This window comes from Anomaloglossus baeobatrachus, chromosome 8 (genome assembly GCF_048569485.1).
Source record: "Anomaloglossus baeobatrachus isolate aAnoBae1 chromosome 8, aAnoBae1.hap1, whole genome shotgun sequence".
NCBI classification, from domain to species: Eukaryota; Metazoa; Chordata; class Amphibia; order Anura; family Aromobatidae; genus Anomaloglossus; species Anomaloglossus baeobatrachus.
This window is the reverse complement of record NC_134360.1, coordinates 256,610,636-256,625,482: the sequence shown is the minus strand read 5'-3', so window position 1 is coordinate 256,625,482 and position 14,847 is coordinate 256,610,636. Positions and strand designations below refer to the sequence as shown.

At 48.9% G+C, this 14,847-nt stretch overlaps 1 protein-coding gene across 1 annotated transcript in view; it reads right to left on the bottom strand.

The window, feature by feature from the left end:
- The window catches only part of LHX4 (LIM homeobox 4), a 65,437-nt gene that overhangs the window by 17,084 nt on the left and 33,506 nt on the right, over nucleotides 1-14,847 (bottom strand). The window lies entirely within an intron of this gene.

Genomic DNA, 14,847 nt, shown 5'->3' with positions numbered 1-14,847 from the left:
GGCAGCCTCCATTACTCATCATACGTGAGGCCTCCATTACTCCTCATACGGGCGGTCTCCATTACTCATCATACGGGCGGCCTCCATTACTCATCATATGGGCGGCCTCCATTCCTTGTAATAGTCTAGTTGCCGCCTTTGCACTGACTAACTTCTGAATGTTCTTTTTAAAATGTGGAGCCCAAAACTGGATCCCATATTCCAGATGTGGCCTTACAAGTGATTCATAGAGGGGTAACAATACGTTGGGATCACGGGATCTAATCTCTCTTTTTATACACCCTAGAATCTTGTTTGCTTTAGCAGCTGCTGCCTGACATTGATGCTGCTGCTCAGCTTATTTGTAATGAGGATACCCAAGTCCTTCTCCTGTTCTGTAGTCCCGAGTTTACTTCCATTTAATGTATACGCAGTTATAGGATGACTCCGTCCTAGGGGCATTACTCTACATTTATCACCATTACATCTCATTTGCCAAGTATCTGCCCATTCTGACATCTTATCCAGATCGTTTTGTAATATTGTACTATCAAGGTCAGTTTTTAATATCCTACATAGTTTGGTGTCGTCAGTAAAGACTGACACTTTACTATCAATCCCATCCACAAGGTCATTAATAAAGAGATTAAAAAGAATTGGTCCTAGCACAGATCCCTGCGGTCTCCACTGCTCCCAGTACAGATCCCTGCGGTCTCCACTGCTCCCAGTACAGATCCCTGCGGCCCCCACTGCTCCCAGTACAGATCCCTGCGGCCCCCACTGCTACCACTACAGATCCCTGCGGTCCCACTGCTCCCAGTACAGATCCCTGCGGTCCCCTCTGCTCCCAGTACAGATCCCTGCGGTCCCCACTGCTCCCAGTACAGATCCCTGCGGCCCCCACTGCTCCCAGTACAGATCCCTGCGGCCCCCACTGCTCCCAGTACAGATCCCTGCGGCCCCCACTGCTCCCAGTACAGATCCCTGCGGTCCCCACTGCTTCCACTACAGATCCCTGCGGTCCCCACTGCTCCCAGTACAGATCCCTGCGGTCCCCACTGCTCCCAGTACAGATCCCTGCGGTCCCCACTGCTCCCAGTACAGATCCCTCCGGTCCCCACTGCTCCCAGTACAGATCCCTGCGGTCCCCACTGCTCCCAGTACAGATCCCTGCGGCCCCCACTGCTCCCAGTACAGATCCCTGCGGCCCCCACTGCTCCCAGTACAGATCCCTGCTGTCCCCACTGCTCCCAGTACAGATCCCTGCGGCCCCCCACTGCTCCCAGTACAGATCCCTGCGGCCCCCACTGCTCCCAGTACAGATCCCTGCGGTCCCCACTGCTCCCAGTACAGATCCCTGCGGTCCCCACTGCTCCCAGTACAGATCCCTGCAGCCCCCACTGCTCCCAGTACAGATCCCTGCGGTCCCCACTGCTCCCAGTACAGATCCCTGCGGTCCCCACTGCTCCCAGTACAGATCCCTGCAGCCCCCACTGCTCCCAGTACAGATCCCTGCAGCCCCCACTGCTCCCAGTACAGATCCCTGCGGCCCCCACTGCTCCCAGTACAGATCCCTGCGGACCCCACTGCTGACTATGGCCCATTTAGAGAATGTTCCATTTATGACTACTCTTTGTTTCCGATCTTTTAGCCAGTTCCTTACCCAGTTGCATATAGTTTCGGGTGGTCGCGGCTTCTGGAGCTTTAGTATAAGGCTATTATGTGCTACAGGAGCAAATGCCTTTGCAAAGTCCAGATAAACCCCCTCCGCTGCATTACTGATAAAGACCGTCCTCTCTATCCCAATCTTCGTGCTCCCTCCTGACTTTGCAGGTGCTACCAAGTGCCAAAAAACGATTTTAAAACATATGCAAACAAACGTTTTCAATTTCTCGCTCTTCGTACATGGATTTTGAGCGGTGTGTGCTCCTGAGGAGAGTCACTTTTCTTTTTTTATTACTTTTTGTAGGCACTTTAATGCTCTTGTATCAAATATGATGAGGATTTACAGGTTTAAAATTCTTATTGTATTACAGCTGCAGCAATGCAGGTGACCCGTCGCGTCCGGCGTACCCTAAGTGAATATGTCCACGATCAGGACCCGCTACGTCCTGGACACGCTGGGTGCTGATCTGAGGGGCCACAGCAGCTCGTGCCCACGATCGAGCGCAGCGGTCTCTTGCCGTGTTCTCCCTGCAGAGAACTTTTATGACTCCGCAGAAAAGAATTGACATGCTTGTGGCTCGGGATGCTGCACCGCAGGTCATTTTACACTGCGGGCCGCACAAGCAGAGTGGGCACAGGATTTCTAGAAATCCCATCCACTGTGCTTGTATTGTACAACACAGCGTTTTGGACGCAGCTGAAACATGCTGCGTCCAAAACGCTGTGAACCCGGATCGTGGGCACAGCCTATGGAATAGTTCATATGATCGCACCAGACATGACCTTAGGAAGTTCTCCACATTGGGGACAATTTGTTTTTCTTAACTTAAATCCGTGTATTTTGAACTATACATAATTATTGCAATTGAGGTTCTTGAAAATGTTTGCACTGTTTGGCTTTTAATGGCTCTTTGTTTCCTGGTACATCCAACTTTGATGTGGTCAGTGGTAATAAATAAGCAGAAAGAAGCTCTGAAAAAAGGCAGAAAATAATTACAAACCAGCAGAGACAAACTCTCCAATAATTCGTTAAGAGGCCAGCAATACACAGAGGCTATCGAGGCAAACGGTGCAAATTTTGTAATGAAAACAAATTTTAAACCTAATTTTTAGTCCAATTTACATGCCCTTATGGAAAGAAAAAAAAAAATCTCGAAAAAACTTAGACAACCCCTCTAAGTATTAGGTCCAGGTACAGTTATTTCACCTGTGTGTAAAATAGTAGTACTTAATAATGAAAAAGAAAAAACTGAATATTTTGGTTCTTCACAGATGAGAGATGAGAAAAATAATAGTAAACAGTCTTAAAATGGAGATTTCTGGAGTTAATGGCTGGTATAATATAAAAGTATTTCTTGACTATTGATTTGGGAAATGCTAATTCACGGTGACAGGGCCGCTTTAAATGTGATTAAGCCTAACCCCGGAATAAATGTTCCTGACTGTTAAACTTGGCCCCTGTCTCTGAATCCTTCTCGACATTCTGAGCATCTTGGCGGTGACGGCTTCCAGCTATCTCACTACTTCCAAGGATAAAGCCTGCATTGCCGGGATTACATTTTCAAGGCTGTGGAGAAGACGTTGGAAAGCGCGGGACACATGAGTATCAGTAATAGACCATAACAAACACAGCCTATAAATACAAGCCGGATATCAGCAGCCATGATTGCCGAGGTTAGGGTGACCGTCAGCGAGGGAGGGGCGCCAACATGAGAAGATTGCATTAGATATTCTGTGTCAGGGGGCACAGCTGGGTGTAGACTGATTATGGATGCCTAAGACCATGCACTCAGTCACGGCATCTCTGCCTTTGTCTATGGGTGAAAGGCTAAAAACACCCCTTGGAATATCGTGTCTGTCCCATCTTATTGCTTAGCAAGAATACGCTTCTTTCTGATGCCGTAGGATCTGCGTGTGTTTGGCCAGAATACTCAAACCAAAAGTGGTCAAGGGGTGCAAAGTGATGGGGTTTTTCTGTTGAGTTTTTGGAGCAAAATTTCTCCAAAAACCACGAGAAGTTAATCAAAACACAAGTTTCGATTGGAAAGTCAGAGCGTTTCTTCTCCAAAACCTCAACGTGAACACACCTATAGGCATCAAGTGTAAAGTCAGTTCTCAAATCGGATGTGTTTGAAGCAAAAAATAAAAGGAAAAAATTAAGGATCTGATCAAGTTTTCAAAAGTGTTAGGTTGTGATGGTTAGAGTTTCAATGCAGGGGTTAGTAACTACCAAACGTGGTCCAAGGAGAACCAGTGAACTCAGGTCAGTGTCCAAAACAGGCCTCTGTTGGTCAGATCTATTACTGAGTAGGGAGCTGCACAGTCGCAGACCAGTGATGTCGCCCACAATGACTCCTGTCCACCACCGAAGGGTCTTACATTGGGCATGTGAGCATTGGAACTGGACGAAGGAGCAATGGAAGTAGATGACTTGGCGTGAGATTATTATAATATATATATATACCCCAAGTACGGTACAAAGTGCAGTACCAAGTGCCACAAATGTAACCAGTGGAAACCCTAACCCCAGAATTCACGTGTCGGCCAGTACACCAGAACCCTCGTGCCACATACACAACCCCAACACCAGACTGGGAGACTGCCTAGCAACAGGTAAAAGGGAAGGGCATTGATTGGATAGTAGCCACCCAGCGAGAGACCCAGCAAGGGGGAGGGGCCAGTGGTCGATTGGGAAGTTGCCAGGAGGAAGTGAGGAGTTAGTGGGAGTAGGGAGTTAGGAGAAGTAGTCGGTGAAGGAAGATGTCAGAGTGGAGGTATAGAGGAAAGTGTGAGGAGAAAAGAGTGAAAAGTACAGAAAAGACCTGAAGTAACACCGGAGTGCTATAAAAGGAGTGAGGAACCAGGACTCCAGGGACCGTGGGTTACCTGTGGAAGTGTAAGACTCCAGGAACTGCGGGATGCCTGTGGAAGTCTGGAACCAAGGCTCACAGGACTCAGCACAAGACGGGGTGCAGACCCTAGGACAGCGGGACACTTTATGGTTAGCTGTTAACTCTGCCGGGGAAGAGGATCTCCAGGATCCATCACTACCCAAAGAGTCTGAAGCATCAGCAGCGAAGAGGGGACCAGGGTCTGAACCCCTTAAATAGTTCAGGTTGCCTGCAGTAGGACCAACGCTGAAGAGAAGGGACTCCCAAGTAGCTCTAGGCCACAAGAGTCCAACCACACAAGTGTGCACGGAGGACAGCCATCCCAGGTCACAGCTGGCACGGAGAACAAGGGGAGCGGGAACACCTGGAGCCAGCACCTGTGAGTTCAAGCACCAAAAGCAAGGCAAGTTGAAACTGCAACACTGGTGTGGACTGTTTCATTATCGCCCTGTGCACTTACACAGACTGTTCCCCACTACAATCCCCATCATTCACTGCTGGGGTCTGGCCCTGCTTGCGGAGGGCTCAAACAGCTAAGCTGCATTATTCCATCAGCCCCAGCAGAACCCTGCAGCGGCGTCCCCAATAACCTGGCCGCACACCGCAAGTGGCATAGTCGAGAAATCTTTACTTTTTTAGTTTTACTTTCCCTTTTACTTTTATTATTTTTCACCCACTTTTTTCAAGGGACGGCACCTCAAGGGCTACGGCACCTGGCCGCGACCACGACTGTTCCCACTGCGCATCGCACGCCCGGGACAGAGTACCCCACAGCGTATATATGCACTCCGTGTGCAGAATTATTAGGCAAATGAGCATTTTGATCACGATACTTTTTATACATGTCGTCCTACTCCAAGCTGTATAGGCTTAAGATGCAGCTACCAATGAAGTAAATCAGGTGATGTGCATCTCTGTAATGAGGAGGGGTGCGGTGTAATGACATCAACACCCTATATAAGGGGGGCTTCATTATTAGGCAACTTCCGTTCCTTTGGCAAAATGGGTCAGAAGAGAGATTTGATGGGTTCTGAAAAGTCCATATTGTGCGATGTCTTGCAGAGGGATGCAGCAGTTTTGAAATTGCCAAACTTTTGAAGTGTGATCACCGAACAATCAAGCGTTTCATGGCAAATAGCCAACAGGGTCGCAAGAAGCGTGCTGGGAAAAAAAGCCGCAAAATAACTGCCCATGAATTGAGGAAAATCAAGCGTGAAGCTGCCAAGATGCCATTTGCCACCAGTTTGGCCATATTTCAGAGCTGCAACTTTACTGGAGTATCAAAAAGCACAAGGTGTGCCATAATCAGGGACATGGCCAAGGTAAGGAAGGCTGAAAAAACACCACCTCTGACCAAGAAACAGAAGATAAAACCTCAAGACTGGGCCAAGAAATATCTGAAGACTGATTTTTCAAAGGTTTTATGGGCTGATGAAATGAGAGTGACTCTTGATGGGCAGATGGATGGGCCAGAGGCTGGATCAGTAAAGGGCAGAGAGCTCCACTCCGACTCAGACGCCAGCAAGGTGGAGGTGGGACTGGGATGGGCTGGGATCATCAAAGATCAACTTGTGGGACCTCTTCGGGTTGAGGATGGAGGAAGCTCAACTCCCAGACCTACTGCCAGTTTCTGGAAGACAACTTCTTCAAGCAGTGGTACAGGAAGACGTCGGTATCGTTCAAGAAAAACATGATTTTCATGCAGGACAATGCTCCATCACATGCATCCAACTACTCTACAGCGTGACTGGCCAGTAAAGGTCTAAAGGATGAAAGAATAATGACATGGCCCCCTTGTTCCCCTGATCTGAACCCCATAGAGAACCTGTGGTCCCTCATAAAATGTGAGATCTACAGGGAGGGAAAACAGTCCACCTCTGGGAACAGTGTCTGGAGGCTGTGGTGGCTGGAGGCTGCGGTGGCTGAAGGCTGTGGTGGCTGGAGGCTGTGGTGTCTGCAGGCTGTGGTGGCTGGAGGCTGTGGTGTCTGGAGGCTGTGGAGTCTGGAGGCTGTGGAGTCTGGAGGCTGTGGTGGCTGGAGGCTGTGGTGTCTGCAGGCTGTGGTGGCTGGAGGCTGCGGTGGCTGGAGGCTGTGGTGTCTGGAGGCTGTGGTGTCTGCTGCACACAATGTTGATCATAAACAGATCAAGCAATGACAGAATCTATGGATGGTCGGCTGCTGAGTGTCATCAGAAAGAAAGGGGGCGATATTGGGCACTCATTTTTTTGGGTTTTGTTTTTGCATGTCAGAAATGTTTATATCTAAATTTTGTGCAGTTATATTGGTTTCCTGGTGAAAATAAACACGTGAGATGAGAATAGGATTTGGTGTTTATTAAGTTGCCTAATAATTCTGCACAGTAATAGTTACCTGCACAAACAGATCCTCCTAAGATCACCAAATCTAAAAAACCCTCCAACTGCTAAAATATTAGGCGCCGATACTGATGAGTCTTTTGGGTTGATTGAGAACATAGTTGTTGACCAATAATAAAAAAAAAATCCCCTAAAAAAATGCAACTTGCCTAATAATTCTGCACATGGTATATTATATATTACACATACATACACACACTTAAAAAAAATAATAATAATAAGGGGAGCATTAAAATACCATTTTGTTGTTTAAGTGTTTTCTTTAATTTTTTTAAGATAGATTTACAAGGTACATGGGCCTGTATGTGTCGCGGGCGGAGGAGGGGATGCTGCGCTCTCCCACTGCTCGGGTCCGGCTGCGGCTGCTGCTGCTCGGTGGTGGCTCGAGCGGTGGGCCGGATCCCGGGGACTCGAGCGGCGTTCCTCGCCCGTGAGTGAAAAGGGGTTTGGTTTTGGGGATTTATTGTCCGTGACGCCACCCACGGTTGTGGTGAGATTGGTGACACCACCGCTGACGGGGATCCCGGGAGCGGTGACAGGGAGCAGCTTGGATGTTGGTTCTCACCTCCGTGGGTAGGGGGTTGGTTGTCCCGGGGCCCGGTGATGGGGTAGGGATGGTTGGCAGGCGGGTTGCGGGGCCTGGTGAGGTGCAGGGTCACGGGGGCAGCGCTGTGCCGCACGGCCTGTGGTACTCAGCCAGTAACACACACGGAGTCTCTGATGAAACAAAAGGCTGGATGGACGGGTCCCACAGGCGGCTGCGGTGTTTTCCCCTGACCCCAGGTTGGTAATGTAAGTCCTTTCCTGCACCTTCCGTACGCTCCTCCTGCGCTCCGGTTTCCAGCTGGCTCCCCGGTTCGGTACCGGTGGGCCACCACCCAGCCCTGGCTACCTACGGTTCCACCAGACTGTCTTCCCTGCTCCCGCAGACGGCCACTACCGTCTGCCTGACTGCTACACGAGGGCCCTAGGCTCCAACCTAGGCCCCAGTCTGCGTCTGCCTCTCTGCAGACCTCCTCTCTCTTCCTCTGCCTGGACTTGTCTGGACCGGTTTCCTGCCTCAGGCCAGCCAGACTCTTCGGTGGGCGTGCCTATCTGCTTGACTCCGCCCACCTAGTGTGTCTCTCTGAACCCGAGGGAAGGAATCAGGTCTCACTGGGGATGTCTGCTGGGAACTGCTGGGGGTGGGGGTGTGTGTCTGTTACCTGTGGCCCCTGGCTTGTCCAGGGCGCCACATATGGATGCGATGAGCAACGAGTCCTGGCACTGATGTGGGTGCTACATTGTCATGGTACCACCTACATAAACATTCTACAGACCAAATATACGTACCTTATAATAGAGTGGAAGTAGAAAAGCCCTAGTAAAATAGAATACATCTTATTGAAAATTGTACTAAATGAGGGAGAGTAGGGGAATCAGAAATCCAAAACACCAAAAAAGTAAAAAAAAAAAAAATAACAAGTAGTTAACAGTCATGGATACAGCATAAATAAACAGAGGGACCTGGAGAAAAACCCCTAGGCACGTTATTTTTGTTTTGTTTTTTCTTTATTATATATGCCACTGTTTAGTGCCTTTTTAGCACTGTCTACTTACGCTGTGTCCCTGACTGTTAAGAACTAGCTATTACTTATTTGGTGTCCTGGATTGTCTTGGAGCTTTGTGTCCTCCGCTCTCTCTTTTGTATTTATATATGTTTTCTGATTGTTAATAAGATTATTATATTTTACTTGGGCTTTTTCCGCTTTCATTCTAATATTGGGTTTATTGTCTATTGGTAAGTTCCCCGTCTATATTTTGGCCACTTATAAGTATTTTTTATACAGACCTATTACCCCCCCCCCCCTTCATGGCAGTGACATTCAGTAATGGCAGTTGTCCCCCTCAGCAGGATGTTGCCCCCCACCACACGGCTAACATTTTTGCAGGAATGGTTTTAGGAACATGACAAAATTTCAAGGTGATAACGTGGTCTCCAAATTTCCCAAATCTCCATCCAATGTATCATCTGTGGAATGTGCCAGAGCAGGTCAGCACATCATACGGCCCGCGGGCTGCATGTAGCCCACCGAAGGATGTTGTGCGGCCCACAGAAATCTCTGGTTCTAATTCTCCTAAATTCACATCTTTTAGACACACATACAGATGAATTCTAGAGTACCGGGACTGCAGGAGATCACAGCAGAGCTGCACTTGTAATCCCCGGCCCCAGCATGCAGCGGTGTGATAAAGGCATGACACTGCTACCTGGGCCACACACACAGAGGCCAGGATGTGGCCGGAAACAACCCAGAAGGAGCTGAATATTATATATACTATTATAGGATGAGGGGAGTGTGGGTGAACATTATGAAGCACTGCAGTATATGGGGAACATTATGGAGAGGGGCAGTGTGTGAGGGATATTATGAAGAGGGGCAGTGTAGAGAGGACATTATGGAGAGGGGCAGTGTGGAGGGGATATTTTGTACAGGAAGCACAGTGAGGTTCAATTATTTATTCAGGGGCACAGCATGATAGATATTTTTATTTATGGGGCAATATAATGATACTTTATTTTTAAGAGCACCATGTTGGAAAGATAGAAAGTTAGTTATGATAGGGGTGGATATATCATTGGTGTAGCCTGTACAGTCGCACTGGGGCCCACAAGGTAAGGGGCACATTTACACCTATGGAATTATGCATTATGATGAGTTATTGGACCGCAAAGGGCCCATAAACTGTTCTTGCACAGGGGCCCTTTTCTGTGCACAAGTGCACAGATATTAGACAGATAGATAGGTAGATGATATTTGTGTTTTATTTCCCTTCCATTATGACATTGGCAGGGATAATCTTCTCAGGCCATTGGTTGCCTTCTGAATCTGTCCTAAGCTCTCATTTACATGTAAATACCATCAGTATTATGAGTGATGATCTTCGGATTTATTTTGATATCGGGAAACGTCCATGATGGCAGGACGCATTACTGTTGTGTCTCTTTGCGATTTCGTAGACTGCGGTGCTCCTTGGATTGAGCTGGATGGCGGCTTCTACACTCTGGGACTTGTCTGTGTCAGCATAAGGCTGTGATCACACTGATGTATAACACGGCCGGTGCTCTACCATGTTTTATCGGATAGCACTCTGCCCAATGTTATACTATGAAGCGGTGCCGACCAGTGCTTTTTTCTCACGCCGAGTGTCCAACACATGCAGATGTGCACTGACAAACGACTGTCCGGCGCATGGCAAAATACACAGGTATTAACAGGGATGGTAAAGAAGAGGAGGACCTTGACAATAGGAACGGTCAATGGGCCACCTCCTGACACTAACCTGTGTCTGGACCCTGAGCTCATCTCATGTCCCTATCCCTATCCCTTTCCCTCATCACCATCACGTTCCTAGTCCCTTACTGTCCCTCCACTCACCCTGGGTAGTGACAAGGCCAGTGAATACATTAGATGTCACCACTAAGGTAATGACACACAGGGGATGTAGGACAAACAGGGGAACATAGACAAAAAAATATACAAACTTCACTGCTGCAGCCGACTAGGCTCCAAAATATGCACTGTAACCGCTAAGCTCCTGCAGCATAACACCAGCAGCTCCAAGAGAACTTCCACCTTCCATGGTGGTCAGAAACAGAATAAGATACTATTACCGGCATCAGGTGATGGCTCATGCGGCTATTTAAAGGAGATGGGAGGGGTCATAAACCGACTGCACCCAAGGTGAACTAACCAGGAGCTACTAGCAAGGAAAATGTCATTAAACCTTGCTGCCCCAACAGAAAGCAAAACGCATTCAAAATCAGAGAGCAAAGTGTAGCTCCGGTCCCAGAGTTGTCACAAGTTTCTTAAGCACGAAAGATACTGGTGACACTGCAGCTGGCGGAGTATCTCGGATCACTCATACCCATACAAGTTTATGGGTGCAAACATCAGACTGCACTCGGATGTCATCTGTCTGATAAACACATACAGACAATAGAGAAAATGGAGAAATTAATCTCTTTTTCATGGTGTTTGTATAAATATTTTTAGGTTGTTTATATTTTTCCAGTCCTAAATAAAAGACTGTAAAAAATGCCGTGCACTATTGACTGTGGCACGAGAGCCAGCGCTGCGCATGGCAGTCACAGTCAGCTGGATAATACATATATTTACAATACGTACTTAGAAGTGGTTGGTTGTGAAATGGTTTAGGTAAAATGTGAAAAAAAATAACAAAAAACACTGCATTACATAACACACTGAAAAGATCTAAATTAACAAAAGGAACAAATGAGCAGGAATCTCATCAATGAGAAACCTACAAAAGCAAAGCGCTCCACAATGCGATTCAGTGGAGTGACCCGGGCACTGGATATGGATCTGCACAATATACTCAGAGGACAGAATCCTCACCTTTCATCGCACTTCAGCTAGGATTACAGCTGCTTAAAGGGATTGTCCATCCTAAAGGGAACAGTATTGTGCAACTATTTTACTGTAAAATAAAATGTTATGCAGCTTTTTCTTTACGATTTTGGTGCATCTGCTGCTTGTGACCAATATGAAATCCATACCAGCTGGAGTACATTCCGGCTATATTTCAGGTGTGAATAATAGTGAATCTGTTGAGCCACCATTGGACCCACCACGGCAGAAACTCACATGTCTAAAAGTGGCTATACACCTTATATAGTTGTCAGTCAAACGCTTGTTTCACTAAAAGCTATTCTTCCTCACTCCCCACCCCTGAGGTGGGGTTGTACCACCCTGAGAGGGGCCCAGCCGCTTCCTCTGCTTGCTCGTGCCGAGCCGCTCGAGGTCCGGGCCCGGGTTCTCGGTGGCACGAGCGCCTCCGGACCGGGGGCCACGTCGCTCTTGTTAAGGGGAGACGGTGGGGGGTGGTGGTTGTGTAACGGGTCGTGACGCCACCCACGGGTCGTGGTGACGGGGGATGCACCACCGCTGCGGCTGAAATGATGGCGGGCTCGTCCGGGATCGGTGTTGCGGCCGCAGCTGAGATGTTAGCCCCTCCGTGGGTAGGGGCGGTGTGTCCCGGGGCCCCCGGTGGGGGATGGATGGACTGTAGGGGATGATGTTGTAGTCTGGGTGCAGGGCGCCGTGCCGTGGTGTAGTGTCGTGCCCGGATGGCACTAGTGTACTCACGATCGATTCACACTCAGAGTCACTGGTAAACCAAAGTTCGGTTGTGGTCGGTTCCCGCGGCCGGCTGCTGATGTCCCCTGTGGGGTTGATGGTGGCCCCTTTTCCCGTGCACCTCTGGATGTTTGTGTTTTGGCCCCCCTGCCTAAGCAGTGGTAGCCCTCTCCCCAGCGTTGAGCTGCCGGAGGAGCCCTCGGTTGCCCGCAGGCGCTGGCCCGTCGGGTGTTTGGCCCTTGGCGGTGGCGCTCACCCGGTCTCGGTGGGCTTTTGCCTTCTTTCGGGACTTTGGGTGTGGATGAACCCGTGAGGTCCGGCCAGCAATCAGTCAATTTGCCTATACTCAGTGGCTTCTAAGCTAGGACGGGGTCTAAGTACCCTCCGGTTGGTGCTCCGGTACACGGTTGACTCCCCGATTCAGGACCGGAGGGCTCCAACCCTGGCCCAGTCCGTACGGTTCCGCCGGTTGCTGTACCGGTACTCCTGCAGACGGCCACCACCGTCTGCCTGCCTGACGTTCTCTAAGGGGCCCAGGCTCCTACCCGGGTCCCTGACAGCTACTCCTCTACCACTTACTGTCAGCTCCAAAACTGAACTGTTTGAACTTCCTGCCTCAGGACAGTAGTCTCCTCGGTGGGCGTGTCTTTCTGCCTGACTCCACCCACCTGGTGTGCCCTACTGGCCCTGAGGGAGGCATCAGGTCTCCCTTTCGGGTGACATGTGTGTGACCTCAAAGGGGATGGGGGGGGTGTGTGTGTGTGTGTGTGTGTGTGTATGTACAAAAACTAGTTCAGAGATTTCTTTCTAAACCTGTGACAGGCACATTCCCGTGTCTGAACTGTGTCCACTGCTCAGGTGTGATTAAGGGATCCACATTTCATCATCCTCGTACAGGGGAATCCTCGTACAGGGGAATCCTCGTACAGGGGAATCGTTTAGAATAAATGGATATTATACTTGTGATAGTAGTTTTGTGGTGTATATGTTGAAATGCCCTTGTGGTTTAATTTATGTAGGTGAAACCACTCAAAAATTAAAAGAGAGACTTTCTAATCACAAGTATACAATAAGGCAAAAAAAAAATCTAACCTTACCTGTATCCCAGCATTTTGCTGAATTTAGGCATAATGTCTCCCAACTACGTTTCCAGATCTTGGAGCAGGTCCAGCTGCCCAGACGAGGGGGGGATCACACCACAATGCTGCCCAGACGAGGGGGGGGATCGCACCACAATGCTGCCCAGACGAGGGGGGGATCGCACCACAATGCTGCCCAGACGAGGGGGGGAAATCGCACCACAATGCTGCCCAGACGAGGGGGGGAATCGCACCACAATGCTGCCCAGACGAGGGGGGAAAAAAAAAAATCGCACCACAATGCTGCCCAGACGAGGGGGGGATCGCACCACAATGCTGCCCAGACGAGGGGGGGATCGCACCACAATGCTGCTCAGACGAGGGGGGGATCGCACCACAATGCTGCCCAGACGAGGGGGGGATCGCACCACAATGCTGCCCAGACGAGGGGGGGATCGCACCACAATGCTGCCCAGACGAGGGGGGGATTGCACCACAATGCTGCCCAGACGAGGGGGGGATCGCACCACAATGCTGCCCAGACGAGGGGGGGATCGCACCACAATGCTGCCCAGACGAGGGGGGGAATCGCACCACAATGCTGCCCAGACGAGGGGGGGGAAATCGCACCAGAATGCTGCCCAGACGAGGGGGGGGAAATCGCACCACAATGCTGCCCAGACGAGGGGGGGATCGCACCACAATGCTGCCCAGACGAGGGGGGGGGAAATCGCACCACAATGCTGCCCAGACGAGGGGGGGGGTCGCACCACAATGCTGCCCAGACGAGGGGGGGATCGCACCACAATGCTGCCCAGACGAGGGGGGGATCGCACCACAATGCTGCCCAGACGAGGGGGGGATCGCACCACAATGTTAAAGAGGAGAGAGACCTATTAGATATTCAGGCTGCAATCTCTGCAGCCGCTTGGTCTGAATAGAGACTATGATATTAGTGGTTTCTTGTAATGAATGATTCGCTGATTAAATTCTCTGTGTATTTTTCTGTGATATAAATGTAACCTCATCATGTAATTTTGTAAACAAATGCTTTTGGAAGCTTATTTGTTTGGTTGCTATAATATAACCTATGTTTCTCTAGTTTAAATTTCATGATGCTATATGAATCCTTAAGAATAAAAATTATAAAAAATTATAAAAAATTATAATAGTAAAAAAATGGCAAGAAAACTTTTTTTGCAATAATTTATATGAACAAGAGTTTATTTTTGATGGTTCACATTAATTATTATTGATGTTTCCCCCTTTTTCCCTCATAAGCTCTGCATGTATAAAAGTATCTCTTTTTTCTTGGTTTTTTTGTTTGTTTTTTGTTAACTTGAATTGGATCTTGGGATTTGAGTTGTTAATTGATTGATTATGCAAATGAGTAGGGTGTTTACTCCTACCAGATCCATGAACCTTTATTATTTAGAGTGGGAATTGTGATGCAGTAATCATCTTTTGTTTGAGAAAGGCTTTTGCCGAAACGCGTTATAATATTTGATGCCTGTACATGGAATTGTACAATCAAAAGAATCTACATTCATAAAGAAGAGGGACGGTCTTTTTCTTCAATTTTGTGTGTGTATGTGGTAGATGTTATTACCAGTGACCCCTGGGGTCCAGGGTATCACAGGGTCACTGAGTTTAATGAAGTACCCGGAGGTCAGATCACCTGCGGACACAGGTGGAGGGCCGCGGGAACTTCCAGCTG